The sequence below is a fragment of the Vitis vinifera genome, chromosome 9 (assembly GCF_030704535.1).
Source record: "Vitis vinifera cultivar Pinot Noir 40024 chromosome 9, ASM3070453v1".
NCBI lineage: Eukaryota > Viridiplantae > Streptophyta > Magnoliopsida > Vitales > Vitaceae > Vitis > Vitis vinifera.
The window spans coordinates 13,324,482-13,347,669 of NC_081813.1; the positions used below are offsets into that span (position 1 = coordinate 13,324,482).

The window sequence follows — 23,188 nt, forward strand, 5'->3', positions numbered from 1 at the left end:
TCTAGGAACAATAATCCCCAATAAACAAACTCTCATAGAAACATTTATAAATACAATATTTAAAATAGATTTTCAAATATGGTATACAAATATAAGAGTAATAGTTGAAGACTTTGAAGTAAAAATGGAAACATTAGTAGATTCAAGAGCTAATATGAATTGTATACAAGAAGGATTAATCCTTACTAAATATTATGAAAAAGCAGGATAAGAACCTTTCGATACAAATAAAGATAAATTAGACATAGAATACAAACTTCAAAATGTTCATATATGTCAAAATAATTATTGTTTTATAACTCAATTTATGCTCGTATAAAATATGATTGAATCTTTAATTTTAGGAATCTCTTTTATTACACTACTTGTGGACCCGCATTTTTCACATGCGCCCTCACTCAATCGACGAGACTCACTTTTATTGGTGAAAAATTAGTTTTGGAAAAGTCGGAGTCGCCACTTATTTTATTTTATTTTTAAAAGGGAAAATAAAACAATAAAGAAAACCCTAAAGAAGTGACTCCATAGTTTTTGGAAAAATGTGTCTTTGAAAAACCTAAGTCTAGGTCCAGGGATTAGGTTACCTATTGGGAAGGTACCTCTAAAAGGTAGCACCACTCTAAGCCCTACAAAGGTCTCTACTGATTAAGTTGAGGGAAATGAGACAATTAATTGGTTGATTAAGGGTACCTAGGTAGACTAAGGTAATTTCAGAATTAACATATCAAGCCAAAAAATCCCATCATGATCATAAAAGAGAGTCAAAGTGTGTATTTGAACTGTTTTTCAAGCGCTATCATAAAACATCAAAGCTAGTATAGAAATATAGTACATAACATTTGTTTTATCCAAGCAAATCAAGCACACATCTAAACACCCAAGAATCACATCAAGTATGGATATAGTCATCAATAGCATACGTGTTCATAGAACTCTCAAAAGTAAGAGTGGAGGAGCATACCTTTTTCAAGATTTTTCTGTGTGATGAGACTATAAGGCTTCTCAATGGATGGTGCAGATGCAAGACTTCTTAATTGATGGCGCGGCTGCAAGACTCCTCAATGGATGGTGTGGATGAAGCGGTTGCAAGACTCCTTAATGGATGGTGCGGATGGAGCGTCTACAAGGCTTAAGGATGAATGGCGGCTATGTGCTCCTACCTTGGCAACCGAATGGAGTCCCCTGCTGCCCTCCAAAATCTGTGCGTTCCTGCTCTCTATGGAGCCGTGTGGATGGAAGACTTGATGGGTGGTTTACTTGAAGATTTCCTCAAGGATACAGGCCGTGTCTTGAATGGTAAGTGATCAAATCCTGGCCTCGCATCAGGAAAGTCGCTTGGGCTGTAACAAGTTGTTTCGTTGTCCAACAAATTCGGTTTAGAAATAGAATCTTCATGAAGGTCTTGATTGGGTACAAAAGCATCTTCGAAATGCCTTTTTCTGATCTCCAGAAATGAATCAACCAATGTCTTCGCAAATTTGAGGTCATTAATATGGTAAGGATACACCTCTACCTGTCGATCTTCATTTGTCTGAATTAGCTTCTGTAGTTCGTTTATTAGAGTAACGGTAGCCTCAGGATCATAAAAGGGCTTCCCTGGTGCATCTAAAGCAGAGATACCTTTCTGCTCATTATGTACATGAATATTTCATTTTAGTAAATGAGAAGGTATGGTAGTCTTGGCTCCAAAATTCACCATATCCAATGTTCCCACACTCACAACTGAAGGAATCTTCTTCTCTATCATGGCGTCAAAGCGGGAACACTCACAAGGCATGACACCTCCAACTACATAATCCGCAACCTCTGTTGTTGTGATGTCCAAAACACCCTGTATAAATCCCCCTCTGACAAGATCCTCCATAGCCCTTCCACCTGGTCCAGTGGCATGAAAAACCAGAGTCTCATATCCGTCTTTAACCAATCTTTCTTTGACAGCATTTACACATGGAGTTGTAACTCCAAACATGGTTGCGCCAACAGTAAACTTTTCATTACTACTTAAAGAATCTCTGGACGCTTGGAGCCTTCCAATCACCATTCCAGCAAAAGCAGCACCAGCATTTGATAAAACAACCCTACTTACATTGTTAATCCCACATACATCCACTACTGATGGAAATAATATTAAATCTGAGGTGCCAACATAAGGTTCAGTTTGACCACTAGCTACAGTTGATACAATAATCTTAGGCATTCCAATGGGAACAGATTTAAAAGCTGATCATATAATAGATGTGCCTCCACTTCCTCCAATACCAATTGCTCCAGCAAGAACATGATCCTCATGAGCTTCCTTAAGGTAATGTTCAAGTGCTTTACTCATTATGCCAACAGCTTTGCCTCTGTCCTCTGGCAGTGGGCCAGGTGTTTGTTCCATAGACCCAAAATAGCAAGAGAGGATATCCTTTCTGGGTATAAATATAAAATCCCCCACTGTCCATCTTGTTTTGGTGGTTAGATACATCAAAAACTGTCACTTGTACCTTGGTAGTAGAATAAGTGTTAGAGATATTGTTCAAATTGGATCGAACAGACTCGGCCAAGAATCGGATCTCCTCCAGCTACGTGTCGGCAGTTCCAATGTGGAAAACTCGGGGAGCGCCATCATTGTGGATTCAAATTCACCAAATCCCAAGTTTCTGGGAGTCCCACCATTTGGGTGTTGGGATTACCAGCTAAAACTCTTTGTCTACAATACAAAGAAACGTTTTTGATATCAAGGCTGGAATCATTCTAAATAGAAAAATTGAGTTCTTATCACATGGGTGTTAGGCAAAGAGAGATTTCCCAACAATCAAACAGGTCTGGAACAAACAAACAGAAAGATAAAAAGCATCAAATAGACACCGTACCACAAAGACGGTGGTTTCAGAATGAATCAATGAGGGGAAAATTGGTACTTGGATCTTTCAATACACAGCATGAATTGCATTAGAATGGAGTTGAATGAGAAAATGACTGATCAAAGAGAGATGGTGTGGTCAGGGAAAGAAAGGGAGAGGGATGGCGGGCAGATGCAGGTGGCCGATGATTCATGCCCAATTGGTGTCTCAGCTGATTCGTGTCCAGCTGGTGCTCCTTGATTGAGGGAGTAATCAACAAAATTTATAACCTATTACACCATATACTAGGGTAGCAAAGACAAAGCTACTATAGCATAGTGGCTCTAGGATCGTTCACTGGGATGGGTTTTCACTTTGCAAATGATATTAATTCAAAGCTGAATTGGTGCCTTTTCATTTCAAGGTTAGCTTTAAAAGAAAGCATAAAGATGAGTTGGAAAAGGTTTGGTTTTAAACTAACCACAAATAGTAACTGATTTTACTTACAAAGAAAAGTGTTTCTTGGAGTTCAGATCACTAGGCTCAGGTTCCTCATACAAAAAGGAGAGTTCCGGTCACTTGTTTCTTTTCCTCGCATTAGAGAATTAACATATAGTTAATTCTCTAACCGGTGTTGTACAGATGTTTCCCATTAATGGGTTCAAACACTAAATCCCTCTCACTGATGCACCTTGCAATGGCTCATACCTCTCACCTAGCACTTGCCATTCAAGGTGATCTTTAACCTTGGATTACCCGTCAAAAGCTCGCAAGAGATAACTAATGGATGTCTCCTTGGAGTCCAAAAGCTTACCAAGTGTTGGCTATTCTAGAAAATCCTACCTTCAAGTCACCTCCCAGAGGCTCGCAAGGGGTAAACTAGTGCATCTCCATGGACGGAGATCACTTGCCTTACCAAGTATTGGCCCAGGTGATTTAAAGGTGTTTTAAGTTAACTAAAAAGATAAAAACCATTAACGGGTTACACTTTCTCTTTATTAAAAACTAAAACAACAAAACTTCCAAATTATACATGTGGAAACTTACCCAGCTTTCCTTACTCCAAGAGACAAAAAGCTTACCCTCTCATCCTCTGAGGAAAAATCCTCGGAGTTTGGTTGGCTAGAAAGAAAACTAACGAGAAAACAAGAATATATATGAAAAACAGAGCAAGTGCTCTGTTCGTTGATTCTATATATGATATATCTATATATTGATCGATCTATATCTCTCTCTGAGAGTCCCCTTTTTAGTGTTTACAAGAGAGTTTATATAGGAAGGTAATTTACCCTTCCTTGGATACTTCCTAGCTAAGGAATTACATGAGTGGCTGAATACAAGGAGAAAATGGAAATTTATACAAAAATATCTGAAGAAAAATATCCAAAAGAGTCGGTGGAAAATATCGGGAAGCTCCAGGAACCATTTCGCAAGAGAAAATGGTGTCTGCGAGATTTCGCAAACACTCAAGAGGGCTGCGAAATATTTTCGCATCAACAAGCTGAACTCGCACCGCTGTGAAGTTGGCTTTCATCTTGTGGTGTTTGTCTTCCATCGCGGCGTGAAACTTCAAGGGAAATCCAAAGCACTGTACAAAAAGGCTGCGAAATTCTCGCAACAAAAGGCTAATTCCGCAACACTTTAGAGTGATTGACTTGCAGTGGCTGTAACTTCTTCGTTTCAACTCTGAATCGCGCACCGCTTGAAGCATTGGATTCTTGACTTCATGAGCTTTGAAATGGTATATAGAATGTAGAAAATGAACTTCGGGAAGTGCTCCAAAAGTGCAAAAGAAGACTGCAGATGGCTTTCCTCTGTTTTCTTCACTCTGTTTTTCCTTTCTCCTTGCTCTTTCCTTGCATACTTTGAACGACTAAGGCAAAGGACTATGAGGATCCAAAGCTTGGTTCTTCATGAATTTGAGCTCTTCATTGCTTTGCCATGGATTCCAAATAACTCTCCTCAATCTTGGATTGTTTTGGTGATCAAATTACTAACAAAAACACCAAAACTTACACAATTTGATTAGAAATGATTGCAAGGGTCCTTAACATGTTAATTGGGTTAAAAGGCAATAATTACTACTCAAAAGTGTTTAAAAGAGTTAATTACAAGCTATCAAATAGCACTTTTTGAGTAGTAATCATCTAGGACACCTTCTTGCATATCCTTGAGTCCTAGTTGTCTTCCTATGTTCCTAACTTTAATCAAGTTGATGTCTTTTTGTTTTGGTTCAATCCTTTCTTCATTTTTCATAAATTTTCAACATTTGTTGAGTTCATGAGAGTGACATGCTTACACTTTTGTTTAAGAGTTAAATTGACTCTTAATGATCTTAAAAGCTTCAAGATGTTTTTATCTCCATGGCTTGATTGATAAACATGATATTGAATCTTTGCTATTTTGATTTGATTAGATAAACCTCAAAGGGTTAGCTTCATTTCTTTTAAGTGAGTAACAGCTCATGGTTGAACCTTGTGATTACATAAATTGTGAGTAATGTTCTTTATAGTCTAAATGCAAACTTATGTTTTTCTAATGAGCATTAAAAAGTGAGTAAAGTCATCCAAAATATCCTTGAGTGTTTAAGATTATTCTTCCTTGATTGTTTGCCCTCTCTTTGAAATTTAAAAAAAAAAAAAAAGGAAAAGGAAGAAAAGAAAAATATTAAGTTTCCCATAATGGTTATGGCTCCTTGGCAATGTTTCAAGAGTTAAAAAGCCTCCATTGCAAGAGTGGGACATCCCTTATGTTATTATGTTGTAAAGGCCACCTTAGTGATCCTCAAATTAAAAAAAAAAAAAAAAATGATCCTAAGAGTGAAGCTCATGTTTGTGAAATCATTTCAATGCTCAATGTGAAAAACAAATGTTGTATGAATTTTTTTTGGGATGTGAATAAGCCGTGTTAAACAGAAATCCGGCCAAGAGAAGTGCAAATTGACTTCTTGGAATATTATCTTGAATTTCTCTAGGAAGGAAGTGTGTCTTGAAAATGATTTTTTGCTTTATGGGTGGATATAGGTTTATAAGTGGAAAGAAATTAACATACTCACTATTTTATGGTGTCATGAGTAAGTCTTCTTTAAGCTTAAACATACTTGTTAGAATGTTGATAATCATTTGTTTTTTACCTATTCATTTAATAAATTTGAAAGGTTCTTCAATCTTTATGTTTATTAATTTTGTCTAAAGTTAAGCTCTTGGTAGCATTCTTGTTCAATATGAATCAAGTCTAACTCATTGATTGAAAGATAAGTATGTCATCCTATTGAATCTTAGCTATGGTGAATCAAATTTTCAATGTTTGGAAAGCTTGTTGGTTTTCTTGTGTTTTTATTGTAAATTTTTTTCCTAAGTCATTTTTCAGTAGGGTGTCGATCGATCTACTGAATTTGTGGATCAATCCACTGTGGGCACAGTCTTGTGACCGAGAGCCCTTGAACGATGTGTGGATCGATCCACCAAGATCGATACCACTTGACTCCAACACTTAGAAATTTTTTTGTGAAAAGTTTCCTGCAGTTGCACAATTTTGTTCCTTCACCGAGAGCTCTTGAATGATGTGTGGATCGATCCACCAAGATCGATACCACTTATGCATTTGTGTCAAATTCCATTTTTGCCCTCATCTGGTTCAACTCCTTTGGTTTAATGAATCAGGGGTATTTTCATAATTTTTTATATAATTAAAAAAAACCTCAAAATCCCTAAACATTTTTTCTTTGTTTTGTGTGAAAATTTTCAATTATGTCCCCAACTGGTTATACTCATGGGTTAAATGGATGAGGGGCATTTTGGTAATTTGAAATGTCAAAAACCCCAAATCTTGTTACTCTTCTCATTTATTTCCAAGCCCTAGGGCTTTCATTCCAGAGAAGAACCCTTCGTCTTACCTATCACTATCATTTGGTTCGATCCGGCCATTGTCACTGGAAATCTTCGCCGTGCACAGCTCTCATTCTCATTTCTGTCTGCTGCCAGTGTTTCGGTGTACAATCAGCTCGTCTCGTCTTTTTTTTTTTTTTCTTGTTCTCTGTTTGTCATCGGCCTGCATTTCCATTTCCATTAGTCGACATTCGTTCCAGCTTTTCTCGTGGGATCACTGATCTGGTATCTTCCTCGTCATAGGATTGCTGATCTGGTAGCCCCTAGTCTTCTGTGTACAGGTTGGTTTTTCTTCCATTGGTGTTGTTGGTTAGTTTTTGTGTGAGATTTTCTCGCACTAGGCTATTTGAGTGGATTATTTGGGAAATATGCCTCCAAAAGGTCGTAAAAGCAAAGACCCTGTTAAAGGGTCATCCTCTAGAACCTCAAAAGGTGCTCGAGATGAAAATTTACCCATCATTCCTTCTATCCAGCCTCTCAGTATCCCCAAGGCTCCTGTAAAAACTTCCATGGATGGAATTCCTTTCAATGCTTTCTTAGCAAAGTTCTGTAGAGACCAGTACATCAAGGTTTATCGTCAGAGGTCTCTTGTTCTTGAGAGACAACTTCATTTAGAATCTTTTCTCGACACACCAATTCCAGACTTATTTGTAGAACTACGATGGCTTCCTCTAGCAAACTTCACGGGTCTGCTTGTGCTTCTATTGTCTGAATGTTTTATTCGAACATTATTGAACATGACTTGGATGAGTCCTACCTCCAGTCAAGTCTTTTTGGAATTGTTGTTAAAGTCACCCCTAAGATAATTGCTGAAGTCTTAGGCATCCCGTTGGTTCAAGCACCCTCTGTGAGTGATTTGGAAATCACCTCTGACCTGTTGGATAGAGTGTCTATTGATTTATGGGGAGAGGTCCGAGGTCAGCTAGGCTCAGTGGTACACACTGGTAGCCTATCTCGTCCTGCTTGGGTGTTAGCTACTTTTCTATCATTCTCAGTTTATCCCTCCTCTCATCGGGCAAACATTTGTAAGAATGGTTGCATTATCTTGTCTCGAATCCTTCATCAGGAACCCATCAACCTAGCATCTTGCATCTTAGATGAGATGATTTTTCAAGGAGATTCTACAGTGTCTAAGAAGAAGGTTCTTCCCTATGGCATTTTAATCACACAAATCTGCCAAAGGGTTGGAGTTGTATTTCCTGTAAATTCTTCTTTTCTTATGCCAATGGGTCCCATTGATACCTCTTTTTGGAATCGACGTCAAGCACAAATTAAGGGTGCCCTTGGTTCTAAGAAGAAGGTGTGCCATAGTAGAGCCAAGAGAAAATTTGGTGAAAGTGACGTAGATTCAGATGTAGATTCCAGTGTCCTAGCTCAACTTTGTGCTAGGTTTGATGCTTTGGATGAGAAAATTTTTGCTCAATCCACCTTATTGTCTGAGCAGATTTCTCAACTCCAATCTCATATGGAGAGAGGCTTCTCACTAATTGATGGACAAATGCTTTGCAACATGGATCAGCTGCACGCTCTTGAAGATTTTGTCCATAAGCATCTCTCTTAGCCAAGTAGCAGCTAGTTTTTTTTTTTTTTTTTACAGCTCTTTGTCTTGTGTACTTTGCTTATCATGTTCATTTTGATCGACTTATGTACATGGCTTATTTTGGACAACTCTTTGTCTCGTTCTGGGACAAAAAGGGGGAGACATTTTACACTTAACATGTAGTTGTGATCATGACATTGTGTTTTGTGCTTTGGATATTTGATATGTTGATCATGATCATTTTGTTTTGTATTTGTGGATATTGGACATGGTTATTTTGACTCATGAATGCATATTGACTATCTTTAGGCAAATGATCTTTGTGGATATATGTGGATATCTATGTGTTAATTTATTCAAATCTTGTGGAAGTGCCTTGGAATATGTACAGGTGCTACTAATGCTTTTCTTGAGATTTATTTGCAGGTATTGTAGTACCTAGGTTGTGGTTTTGAGTGAGTGAGGGGCCTTGTATGAGAGTTGGGTGGGGCTTGCTTACTTACTTGTACTCATTCGTGTTGTAAAGAGTTTTGTCCCAGAATTGCCAAAGGGGGAGATTGTGAGTGTTTAGCTAGGTTGGCAATTCCGAACAAAATTCCTAAGTGTCCCCTAACTCGGCTTTGCTATTCCTATTCGGACTACTTGACTTTGAAGACTAAGACTTTACTAAGAGGCCGAGGTATGTAGCCGAGTGTGGAGTGACTGGATGTGAATCAACCCGGTTTTTAATCTTTAAATGTGTTAGAAAGTTGGGAAAAATGGTTTTTGGTGCAAGGCTTTCATTCCTCTGTTTCTGGATCGATCCAGGTGTAGGGTGGATCGATCTAACTAATGTTTTTTTTATCAAATCTCAGCCATTAGATTAAGGGCTTCTTTTTACACTTTAAAAACCAATCTTCTCTCATTTTCTGGTTAGAGAGACTGCAGAAAACGTGGGAAGAGCAGCCACACTCCGAGTGTTCTTCATTTTCTCATTTTTGTTTTCCTAATTTGGGGTTTTTGATTGCAAAGAAAATCCACTTCTCTTAATGTTTTCCAAACTAGTTTTTAATGGATTTTCTTGAGCAATAAATGGGTTGATTCATTCCTTCATTTACATCTCAATCTATCATTCTATTTGGGTTTGGGTACATACCCATTTTTCTTCTTGTGTGGATTCAAGAAGAGGCCGGGATTGAGCTTGGTGCGGACTCTAAGTGTGCTCCGAAAGAAGAAGAGAGAAGCTGAAAATGAAGGTACTAGTCAAGTAGTCTAAGAAGGATTCGTTGGCTTGAGCTAGGTAAAACCTTGTACTTAGTTTTTATTCTTCATAGTGAAGTTTTTCAATCGATGATAGGCTCGTGGTTTTTGATCTCTTTGGAGGTTTTCCACATTAAAATCCGGTGTTCATTGTCTCTTTCTCTCACTCTATATTTTGATTTATTTTTTAGGAGTGTTGAAGTATTTGCATGTGTTTTACATTGATAAATTGTTGGGAGAGTGTTGATGCATACATTCTTGCTTGTGGATGTTATGATTTGTTGAAAAGTTGTTGGAAGAAAAGTTTCTTGACATTAAGATAGTCTAAGGTTAGGTAATATTTGTTGGGAGAATTTCAAAATTGTTATAAAACACCTATTCACCCCCCCTCTAGGTGTATTCCATTATTGAGATTCACATTTTCACTTTCCTTTCCATAAATAATCTGTGAATCTTCCCAAAACAGGCTTTCAACCTGCCTTTTTCTCTCAAGTGGCGATTCCCTTTGGATGAGTTTTCCTGGGACGTGAATATTTACACTCCATCTGCAGCTGTAGACTTTTCTTTGTCAATAATTTCGGTGATCCTCTTTCCAAATTGTCGACTTCCTCATGCAAGAAATAAAATAAAGATAAAATAAAATAAAAATAAAATAAAGATTAAAATCAATGAATATCATGAAATTGAAAATCAAAAGGAATTTAAATCAAGTAGCTAAAAAAATAAAATAAAAAATAAAAAACCAACCACATGCAAGTCATACAAGCCATGCAACCATAACAAAAATACTAGCCATGCAACCATGCAAAAGTACGAGCCATGTGACTATGCAAAAATACGAGCCACGCAACCATGCAAATCATGTAAAAACGCCTAAAGGTGACCTAAGCAAGACCAGGTAAACCTAAGTGGGTTAAGGCATGCCAAAATGGGCCTAGGTGGGCCTAGGCGAGCCTAAGTGGGCCCAGTGAACCTAGATGGGTTCGAGGTGTCTAAATGGGCCTAAGGTGGTGCCTAATGGGTCGAGTATACCTATACGGGCCTAGGGTGAGACTAGGTGGGCCTACATAAGTCTAACCTAAAGTGCACCTAAGTGAAGCCTAATCTAAACTTGAAAGGCAATCAAGGTCATAATGTGGATCCAGATAAACCCCCATAACCAAAGTCTCCAAAGTTTTTAGAAAGATAAGCTACATGAGTAGTAATGGGCCACCAGGGAATTATTGTAAAGTACCAAACGAACTCATAATAGGACATGTGCTAGAATGACAAAATGGAGGGTCTACACTACTTTACCCATTTCAAGTAAGTGATGAAGGTGTCAAAATTACAATATTAGGAAATACTATATTTTTCCCTTTTATATATCCATTAACTAAAAAAAAAGATACATCAAGTTCAAAGTGATTCAATAAATAAAAATTATTTTGACATATATGAACATTTTGAAGTTTGTATTCTATATCTAATTTACCTTTATTTGCAGGAAAAAGTTCTTGTCTTGTTTTTTCATACTATTGAGTAGGGATTAATCCTTCATGTATACAATTCATATCAGGTCCGGCTTGAATCTACTAATGCTACTATTTCTACTTCAAAGTCTTCAACTATTACTCTTACATTTGTATACTATCTTTGAAAATCTATTTTAGATATTGTATTTATAAATGCTCCTATGAGAGTTTGTTTATTGAGAATTATTATTCGTGGAATTTGATTATCAAATGTTTCAAGAAAATTTTCTTGTTTGGATTGTATTAAATTTCTTATTTGTTCATTTTCTTTTTTTATTTGTTCATTTTCTTGTTTTAGTTGATTTATTTACTTTTTTGTTTCTTGTAAACATCTTTCAAATATTCAATAGTTATGGGCTTTTGAGCCTTTTGAATCTATTAAAAATTTCATCCATAGAGTATTGTGTAGTCTAATTTCTTGAGTTTTATTTGGGGTTTCGATGAGAATTAAATTTTTTTAAGTTTTGTAAATATTTTATTTTTGTCTCCTCATCATCTATTTTGTCTATAACATCAAAAAATATTTGTTTATCCACTTTTGAAGAAATATTGTTTTATTTTTATTTTTATTTATTTATGTTGAGTTGTTGTTTTCTATTTTGTTTGTTTCTTCCTTGTCGACTTTAGATATTTTACCTATCTCAACTTTTTCACTCTTTTCAATGTCTTGAATTATTTTGTTTATTGATTTGTTTGTTGATGTTGATGTTTCTCCTACCACATTTATATCCCTATATTTTTCTTTTGTTTGTTTTAGTTCACATGTCACATCTTTTTTACTTTTGTCACCACTTGTTTCACCTTTAATTATTTCTTTTGCTGTTTTCTCTACCTTTTCCTCCATCTCTTCCACTCTAGAAGAAAATAAAATTTGATTAAATTTTATTTCACTTGACTCTTCTTGATTTAAACTTTGTAGATCTAACATTTTTTATTACATGGAGAATTTTCTATTGCTTCTTTTGAGGTTAATGTTGCAATTCTTTTAAAAGGTTTCCTAAATTTGAAAAACCAATGGAAAAAGGGAATTGTCATCTTAATTTGTTACATATATTTTTCATATTGTTTTTGTAAAGCATTTCTAACTTGATGGGGAAGCTGTTTAAAATAATTTCTTCTAATAGTATTATAAGGAGAAAACTTATCTAATTTAATTCATTCTATATCTAGAACAAAATGAGGAGTTTTTCTTTTAATGTATCTTTTCCTAATGTTATTTATATTTAAAGGAGGGCTATTAGAATGAGTAAAAAGTGTTGATTCATATTCTTCTTCAAAAATAGGAATTTTTGAAACATAGTTTGACAATTTTGACAAAATTTTCAATTAATTTTCAATTTGAATCATTTCTTCATCTAATTTTAAATTATTAAACTTTATGTGATGAGATGATGAATCTAAAATTTTATCAACTAATTATATGATTCAGCTAATGAATCTTTAGTATTTACAGATTTGTCTAACATGGATGAGTTATTGTTTAATTTTGCAAATCTATTTAACTCATATGAAGAATTGGCTAAAGTGTATGCACTATCTAAATTGTATGTAGAATTATATGATGCAAAACTATCTATCAAGATCTAGATGAACTAGCTCTACTTAATTCCTTCATAATACTACTCATTGTCACATAAAATAATCATAATCTTATCCTTAATCAATTCAAATAATTTTCTAAATAGAGACCACTACAAGCGGATCCCATGAGACTTATGCTCCTTCTGCCTTTAAACACCGCTATCTAGGCTAACCAAGCGATTCATAGAAAATTCAATTTGAACTAACTGGGGACTAAATTAATGATTACAGATGGTTCCAAATCGTAATATCACTTAGTTCTTAAGTAAAGACTACCTTTGATACCATTCACACCCAAAACATAGAACATTTCATAAATCAAAAGATAAATTCTATCTATGAATAAAAATAGTTCATAAATCAAAAGATTAATTTTGTCTATGAATCCAAACATAAATTCTATAAAAATAGAAATTGAACACAAGAACACAAAAATTGAATCTAAAATAAAACTTTGTGTTGAACTAAAATTTCTTATAAATTTATATTCATTAAATACCCACTAAAGTGATGCGTGTACAGAATTATCAGATGAAGATACAGAACTATCATTAAACCTAAGAGATTTGGACGAACTAGATCTACTTAATCTCCTTATAATATTATTGATTGTCACAGAAAATAATCACAATCTTATCCTTAATCAATTCAAATAATTTTCTAAACAGGGACCATCACAAGCGGATCAACACAGGACTTATGCTCCTTTTGCCCTTAAACACTGCTATCTAAGCTGACCAAACCATTCACAGAAAATTCAATTTGAACTAATTCAAGATTAAATCAGTGATTAAAAATTATTCCAAATTGTAATATCACTTAGTTCTTAAGTATAATGTGGCTCTAATACCATTTACACCCAGGACATAAAAACAGTTCATAAATCAAAAGATAGATTTTGTTTATAAAAACAGTTCATAAATCAAAAGACAAATTATGTCTATGAATTAAAACAAGAATTCTGTCTATAAAAGCATAAAATTGAACACAGAAAATTGGTTCTAAACTAAAACTTTGTATTGAAAATTATACCTTGATTACAAAGTTGAAACTTGATACAAGCTCGTTGACAACAGAGGGATTTGATTACAAATGAAAGGTTTTTAAAAGGAAATGGATTGCAAAATCTAAGAGAAAATTTTGGAGAACACTCTTGATAGCTCTAATTCTCATTTGCTCGCCTCTACCTTGTGATGAACTTGATGTCTTCTATTTATAGAGAAATTTGTCAGACTTGAAGCTTGTTGAAATCCATGGAAAAATTAATTGGAGTAGACAACTAGCTTGCCACTTTCTTGTTTTAGATGGAGGAAAATTCTTCTTGTAAGAGATTCTTCAGGTGAGTAAGCCACGTTTCTTTATTTTATTTATTTACTTTTTTAAAAAAATAAATGAGAAGACAAAATTTACCATTGAGGAGACAAATTTTACTATTAAAGACTATTTGAATCATGCAATTTTTTTTATTAATGAAAAGTCATAACAAATCTTAAACCTGAAAAGCACTTATAAGAAATTTTCTTTTATATATATATATATATATATATATATCAAACAAGTATTAATATTATTTAATGAATATAAATTTATTATTAATTTATCAATCTATTTTATATCAAATAAATATTAATATTATGTAAAAAAAAAAATGAGTCATTGATTTAAAATAGAACCTATATTTTTAAATACATGAATACAAAATTATTAATAAAATACAAGATAACAAATATTAATATTTTGTAATCAAGTAAGAAAATACAAAGAATTACTTATTATCAAAGATACATGCATATATTTATATATTTACAAAATTTCTTTATTCTTAAAAAAAAATACTTTGAGATTTCATTCTAATTAATTTATTCAATAAAAATTAAAATATAGCAAATTGATTTAGTTGAGAGGAATCATCATTCTAGTAAGGATAGTAAGTGGATATCAGTTTAATCTAGGACTATAGCATGGGATAACAGTCAAGCATATACTCAAATATCTTAGGAGAATGAGGGTTTATATGTTTGTGTTCCATAGCAATGAGTTGGCACCTACTGGGTATAGATATTTAAACTTTCGATTTGATAAAGACTCTCATAGGTTTAGTCAAAGTTTGTGTTCACTCTAGGTGGTATTGTTGTTAATTAGAGAAATGTGAAATAATATTGCATTACTTACTCTACCATGAATATTGATTATGTCACAACTTCTAAAGTTACAAAGAAAGTCATTTGGCTTAAGAAGTTCCTAATGGGACTTGAGGGAGTTCTCTTGGTTGTACTACCCATACTACTATTTTGTGATAATAGTAAGATAGTGACACAATTTTAAAAACTAAGAAATTATAGAAAAAATAATACATTGAAAGGAAGTACCACTTAATTTATGAGATAAACCATAGGAATGATGTACTTCTGGAGAAGATACCTTCTATGGAGAACTTGGCGAATCTAGCTTTTACCAAAATTTTATCGAGTAGTCTTTGATGGTTATAAGGATAATATAGGTGTTAGATACATTTCTCAATATGCTTTGAGGGCTAGTAAGAGATTGTTAGGATAGAACCCTTAAAAACATGACATGATGCAGTAACAAATGTTTTTTATTGTTATTTATAATATGATTATTGTTCTCTTTTATCTATCTTATTTGTGCATTATACTATTAGAGCATTCAAGCCTAACATCTTTCATTGTACATGACTTAAATGTATTAGGAGTAGCACAAAATATCTAAGTTCTAAATTTCTTGTAAGTACATGAATTGTTCACAACTAATTTATGAACTTAGACAATTCATTTGAAGTTGAAGTGCACTATCTTCTAATTAAAAAAATAAATCATTTTAATCATAGAGATAAGGTTCTCATGATGAGTGTCCAATATATGGTTATACATTAGATGGTTATACGTACATTAGATAAGACTTACGTGAGTCATGATATTGGCTCATGTGACGTCTTTCTTTCTTTCTTCCTAAGGATAATTTCTACCATCACTAGATTTGGGTGATGATATAGTGGAAGGGCCTCATCAAACCTCGTAATATAAGGAACATAATGAGTTGAAGAATTCGAATATCTTGTATTGCTGGAAGGAGCTGAGCCTTGATGCTGTGGATCCTTCTCAGAAATAGCAAACTTTTATGCCTGTTCTCATGCTCCAGAGACGGCTTCCCTAAAAAGTGCTTTTCTAGGACAACGTTTTCGAGCCTTTACAATCTCTCTCTCTACAGCAGCATGTTCTGCCCTAAGTTTAGCTTCCACAGAAGCAATTTCAGGTAATGATTTAGCTCCTAGAGAAGCTTTCCACAATCATCACTTGTTGTCAGGCTCCAACAATTGCTCTTTTTGTAACATATTCAGGTGGGCAACTATGTATAAAACTAACAGTCTTCATCATCTCCATCTTTCCCCTTCAAGAATGCTCAAATCTGAATTAGCACAATCTACTGCAACAATAGTCCAGGGGTTTTCTCTATTCTTCTTTTTAAGGTTTTTGTGGAGAGCAAAAGGGTATACATGAAGCATGCTCTTTGAAAGAAGACAAAGAGAGAGAGAGTGAGGAAAAACTCTTTGGCTGGTGGGTTTCTAAAAACTAGAACAGCTATGAATAGTTTCCTTAGAGATTTCGTAGAGAAGTTGGGGGTTCTCTTTGGCTCTCTCACTCAAGATTCTTCTAGGGGTTGCCATGGTTTCTTTGAGAGGGTATTTTTTATTTTTTATTCTTTTTTATGAAAGAGTTTTTCTGGCCTATTTTTTAGAGGGCTTCTGGAGGGTCCATATATATCCCCGCAAAGCGTAGAGGAAGATATTCTAGATATTGTATAAATGAGATGTAAAGAGCATGTGAAGAGAGTTAATAAACACAACATGGAAGATGTTTTATATTTCTTGACGACATTTGGACTAAACATGTTTGGGAAAGCCTAATTGTAGACCCTCATTTTTGGTCTAGAGGAGGGGATATTCTGCAGAGGATTCCTTTTTTGGGTTAGTTAGGGAGAGAGAATGTAGGCGATGGAGAGGGTGACATGTGGAGAGGTTTTTGGAAGATCGTTTCTTTAGAGAGAGAGGGGGTGAGGTGCAGAAGAAGGGGAGGACATCAGTGAGTATGGAAAGGGTGATTTTTGCTGAGGCCAGGGAAGAGATAAGAAGGGGAGATTCTCATTTTTGGGGGGACTGTGTGAAGAAGGGAGTGTTGCGAGCAGAGCAGAGGGGGGGCTGATCTTTTTTTTCTGGATTCTTGGAGAGGTGAGCGAGAACAAAACATTGAAGAGAGGAGAAGAAAACGAGCTTGGGGAAGAAAAACAGAGAGCTCTATAGAGCAGAGGAAGAAGCCGGAGCAGAGAGTAAGGAATGGGGGATTCATTAGCTTGCATCTTCTGGGAGGTAAGTTCTTCACTGTAAAATATCTGCTCCCTTCTACATTTCTTTTATTTGCTACTGTCGAGGCTTGTTGGATGCTTTGGTATGGCCATCAAAGGCCTATATTGCCTGTGGTTGATTTTGGGTATGGATATCAGGTCATACATTTGAGCCTTTTCGCTGATCTTTGGTTTGTTTGGGCTGGGTTATAGTGTGTTCATGTTTCATTTTCGTTTGGTTTTGTTGAGATTGGTTTGAACTCTGTTTTAAGCCTCATGATAAAATCTGGAAATCCTTCCCACCCATCCTTCATGCAAGTCTGTTGCCTATCTGTTTATGGAACATGGCTTGCTCATTACTCTGCATTTTTCTCGTTTTCTCCTTGTTTGCGTTTACTCTGTTTTTGTTTCAACTCTTGTCTGGTCTTCCCTATGTCCTGTGTCTTTGGTTCTTCACACCACGTATGCAGATTTCTCATGCTCGACTAGAATCATAAGGGCAAGCAAGACACCACAGCACCATTGCCTGATCCAGTGAGCATTTTTGTACCCCTGAAGAAGGGTTTTGTCGGCATTGCCATTGGTTTTCTTATGGGTATAATTTCTGAGTTTTGGTTGCTGCTGTTTCATTGTTCATGGAGATGCTGAGCTCTTCTTCTACCCAGAAGAGGTGACAGCCATCCTGGTGTGTTAATGTTACTTTATGTCTGTTGATGGTTCATTCATCTATGCTACTGGAACTGAATGGGGTGATCACCAAAACGGATTATAGTTTAGGAAATCGAATGGGGAACTTCTTCCTGGTAATACCCTTCGAGTTGAGCAAGCTACAAACGCATATTGCCAGAATGATGAGTATTCCTTTTCATTTCGGGAAGATGAAACTTCTGAGGACTCACTTCAAGCCCTAATTGCAAGGTTCATAAACTTATGAAAGGGGTTTTGAAGCTGGAACTAGAAAAGCTCCAGGCCGGCCATGCTGATTCAGAAAATGCTTCAGAATATGGTAACGTGGCCAATGATATCATTGCCTTACGGACAGCATTGCTGATTCCATTTTTTCAAAATGTCACGGTAATGGCTCTAATGAGCCTCGGAATAGCATTTCCAAGTGGAATCTCTTGGATGGAAAAGAAGTTCCAAGAAATGGATCAAAAGCATTTGAATTTTCAGATTTCGATGTTGATAATTTCTAACCTTTCGACCACTACGGACAACTTTTTGACTGAGTGGCAATTAATCCCAGCTTATCATTGTCAGCTTGCAGTCCACCACTTGAAGGAAAAGGAGTCTTGCTCAACTCCATGCATAAAGCCTTAGGACCAGCTCACCATCTCCCCAACCTTCATACCCACCAAACTCATCACCATACCCACCATCTTCAACTTATCTCTAACACCATACCCACCACTATCAGCTTATCCCATACAAACTCACCTCCAGTCCATAGCGTCATCATTCATATTCATTCCCGTATCCTCGCAAGAGCAGCAGGAACATCATCTGCCACCTCATGGACTCAACAAAAACCCTCAAATAAATGCCAATGGATTGACCAATCAAATGTGGAAGCCAAAGCCACCTCCTCCCATGTCCACCTATCACTCCGAAATATGGCGATTTGTGTGATGGTGGGAACACTTTGGGACCAGTTCCACACTTCCCCACCCCAGCTGATTTGGAGCACACAAGACTTGCCCTCCCACTCCTCAACATGGTGCAGGAAGGTTTGGACCAACACCAGATGTTTGTGCAGAATTCTTTTCAACTGGTATACTTCGCGTGGACATAGGCATCAATGAGAAGGTTCTTTCATCCGAGTTTAAGAACATGAAGACAGAAATAGTGGCTCCCATGGTTTTCCTAGAGCGCATCAGAGATGACTTCGTGTTGATATGGGGATAAGAAAGCTGCAACAGCTCCAACAAACAACTTTAACAGGGATTCTAGTTCAGAATTGAAGAAACACACGCAGTGCAGTTGTTCCAAACAGCTGAAGATGAGTCTCATTCCCTAACCACTCCATGCTTTCTGTGCCCCAACTATTCAATGATAAGCAACAAATGGTACCCACCCGATATGAATGAAGCTTCAAATTTCTGTACTGCGACGCGCTGAGAATAATTCATTGCTTTCCTCATCTGAATATGGAAAAACCAAACGAACCCAGGGAAAGCTTTGAGCCATCAAGCGGAAATAGACAGATGTCGAAAAGCATGCGCCAAAGCTTAAGAAAAAAAAAAAACGGGTACATGAAGTGTAATAAAATTCTGGTTTGCTTCCACGGGGAATGCTTCCTATGGGTTGTGTCAACGAGAAAAAGATGAATGGAAAATTATTCGGCAGGGATTTCGGAATTTTGTCGGTTAACCTATGGAGATCGGCCGATGTGTGGATGTGGAGTTCATTTGGTGAAATATTTGGTTCTGCCACTCTCTCAGTTAAAGAAGACTTTCAGGGGTGGCCCCAAATGGAGCTGAAACGGACCACATTTCCCCATTGAAGCTTCTCAGACAGCATACTTGGGCAAAGATTATAAGATGAATGAGGCAAATGTATACTCGGGAAGGCACCCACATTGACAATAGCAACAGCTTCAGCACAAGCAATCCACTCTCGGTTACACTCTTGAATGGCCACCCTATGCATGCAACCGCCAAGCACTCAACCTGCCTGAAGCTCCTTTCCAACCCGGGCCCATGCGCATGTTATTCCATTTTGCATGGCCCCTTCCAGTGCACCATTTGGACCCGCAGTAGTCACCTCTGTTCTCTCTGTTGTTGGCACCCCATATTTGACTACCAGTGCAAACGATCCCTTGCATGGCATCTCTCGTGGGTCATTCTTAAAACCTACGTGTCTCACCCCCTATATTTTCATGTATGCCTCATGCATGTCTTCAAAATCTGATTTTCAAAAATCCTGTTTTCAAATAATTTTAATCCCACAACTTCTCATTTTTCCTTAGAGTTTTAGGTCACCAAAAATGCAATTTTAATAAAAGTCAAATTTTAATAAATTTTACTGCCATTTTTCTCTTTGGTAAATATTTTTTACAAACTTCCTTGATTTTTAATAATTTTTGGATTTTCATGTGTTTTTTAAAGCATGAATAAAATTCTATAATTCCAAATAATGGAACTTATGAGATTAATTTTGGCAAAGCTTTGGTGGGGCTCAATATATGTTTGATTGACTTGCTCTACTGACATGCATATTATTCTATACTTGTCCATTAATCTTGTTTCTATGATAGCGCGTTATTGATTCATTGCTAAGATATGCATCTTATTTCCTCTTTTTTGTTTGCTCACTTTCAGTTGTGCAATTTGACCATATTACTTTTTTTTTTTTTTTTTTTTACCATTTTCATTAGTAGAGACCCATTTTTTTTAAGGGCTTAGAGAGGTATTACGACTTATCACCGTACCTTCCTCATAAGTAACTTAATACTCGAACCTAATTCGGTTTTTTTCGCAAACCTGTTGCTCTTTTATGAGTCACATTTAGGTTTTTCTTTCTTATTTTTTTTTCCTTTTAAAAATAAAATAAAAGTAAGTGGTGACTCTAAAAATAAATTTTCAAAAAAAAAAATCAAAATCAAAATTTTCAAATAAAAAGCAAATCTTACCATCGAGTGGAAAAACATGCGGAGAAATACGGGATGCACACTAATATGCCAACATTTGAAGGTGGTGCCAAAATATTGCTCTCACTACTTGAAATGAAATGAAGTGAAAGGAATGATGGACACAAAAATTTTGTCGAGGGGAAAGAAAGCAATTATAAATCATAAAATATATAGATAAGTACAATCAATAAAAATAATTATTGTTATTAAATTATAAATCATAAAATATATAGATAAGTACAATCAATAAAAATAATTATTGTTATTAATCAGGAAAGGAAAAAAAATATTATAAGTCAAATTTAAAAATAAAATATTAAAAATATTGGTTAAAAAGTTTGAGATTTTATTCAAAATTATTAAAATATTAATGTTATGTTTGATTTCTATAAAGTAATAAGAAAAAAATACTAAGCAAAATTATTTTTTTTTATATTTGGTTTTAACATATAAAAAAAAAAGGAAAAAAATCAAATATAATTAAAATCAATTAAAAATTTATATATTTTTAAATTATTTAATCTTTATATAAAAGAGGATGAGTGAAATGAGTTTGAAGTTATTGATTTTAAAAATATTTTTTATTTTATTTTATTTTTACTTTTTCTTTCCTTTCACTTTTCCTCTTCATTTCTTTTCCTCATGTTTCCCTCATATTTTCCAAGAAACAAACATAACCTAAAGGAATTTTAAAAAATAACCATTTAATAATTTTAATGAATACTACTACCAAAAATTTAGAAAAACTCAATAATTTCATTTTTTTTTTTTTACAAATAACTAAATGAAAATCATTTTGGTATAATTTTTTTTATTTAAGAGTGTTATAATATTATAATATAAGCGTTTCACATCATTTAATGATTAGAAATTTGATAGAATTCCAAATATTCTCAAATGAAACATAAATGAAAATAAAAATTTAATTATTATTGTCAACGACTCCAAGTGAATCACTAAATAAATTAAACTCTGCTAATAGTTCAACAATGTATATATTTATATTAATTATAAGTGAATCTAAAAATCTAAATATTTAAAAATCCTCAAAATCAACCAAAAACCCAATATTAAAATAATATTACATAAATATTAAATTAAAAATTAAAAAAATAATAATTTATTAAAATATGTTTTATGATGTATAATAGAATTTAAATAAAAATTAATTTTGTAAATTTTAAATAAAATGATTTACTTCAATCACTTCCTTTGTGATTTGATTAAATACACCTAACTCAAATTTTGAAATTTCATCAAATATAATTCTTATTTTGAGTTAGAGAAGAGGAAAGTGAAAATAACTGTTAGTGATTTGAGGCTAATCCAAACTATGGTAATCACCCTAGAGGAGGGGGTAAATAGGGTGATGGTCTCTTTTTCACAAATTTAAACTCTACAAAAATAAGAAACAATTATATGCAAGTATATAATAAACAAAATAAAGACAATTACATATAATTTAAGAAAGTTAGGGAAGAGAGAGTGCAAACACGAGAGTTTATAGTGGTTCGGTACTTCCTTGCCTACGTCCACTCTCCTCAACCTCCTAACCGAGTGAGGGTTCTACTATTTTGAAGTTTCAACCAAGCTTCCAATCTCTTTACAATTGGATTATGGTCTCAATTCACCCTCTTGGACTTTTGGCTCCAAGTACCCTTTACACTTCTCAAGAGTTATCCCACTCTTGAACAACCTCTCAAGTAATACCCCTCACTTGAGAAAATTCCTCTCAAAGATATACAAAGATTGATCTCACAAAAATCCTAGTAATTGAACTTTAGGCTCAAAGATACAAGAAAAATTAGGATTGAATGGTGCACTAAAGATATGCAAGTTATGAAACAATGGTGCACTCAAAAACACTCTTCCAAGACTCAAATATATTCAAGAATGATTTGGGAAGGTTAAGCTTATGAAACAATGAAGATTGAAGCCTTTTTATAGAAGAAAAAAGCCAAACTAGCCGTTGGGGGTTCCACCAGTCGAGTTAGGGGTCAACCGGTTGACTAGCCATTAGGGAAAGTGACCGTTGGGCTTCAACCGGACCTCGACCGGACCTCAACCGGACTTCGACCAGACCTCAACCGGTTGAGGTTCAACCTTGACCGGGAAGAGAAGGCCACTGGGAGAGAGAAACTTTTTGGCCTCCCTCAACTGATCCTCGACCGGACGAGCACAACCGGTCGATCGGTTGAATCGGTTAAGCCATTTTTTGGCTCAACACCCAACTTTTTTCAACTTAAAACCTTTTAACACAAGTTTGAAAATCATTTAACGCAAGGTTTTAGTTGAAAATATGAAATCATCAAATTCTTAAGATATTTAAAACAATATTACTCTTGGATGATTTTGGTGCATAAATAAATAATGAAATGCATGAAAGTCCTAGTGTACCAACAACCTTACAAAGAGATCTTATGAAACTTTGGTCTTGAAAAACTTTTCTCTTTGAGGTGATCTTCTTCTTTATGATTTCTCCTTTGGCTTGATTTGTCTTTGTGATTGCCACTTTGGAAATCGTCTTGCCTAATCACACTTGAAATATGATAATTAGTTCTAAACCTTGTTTTATTATCATCAAAATCAAGATTAACCAAACCTTGGTTTCA

The 23,188-nt window shown here is 35.0% G+C and overlaps 1 pseudogene; it reads right to left on the minus strand.

Annotated features, from left to right (window-relative positions):
• Positions 1-1,216: 1,216 nt before the first annotated feature.
• Positions 1,217-2,612, minus strand: LOC100253411 (toMV susceptible protein tm-1(GCR26)-like; annotated as a pseudogene).
• Between the last annotated feature and the right edge of the window lie 20,576 nt (positions 2,613-23,188).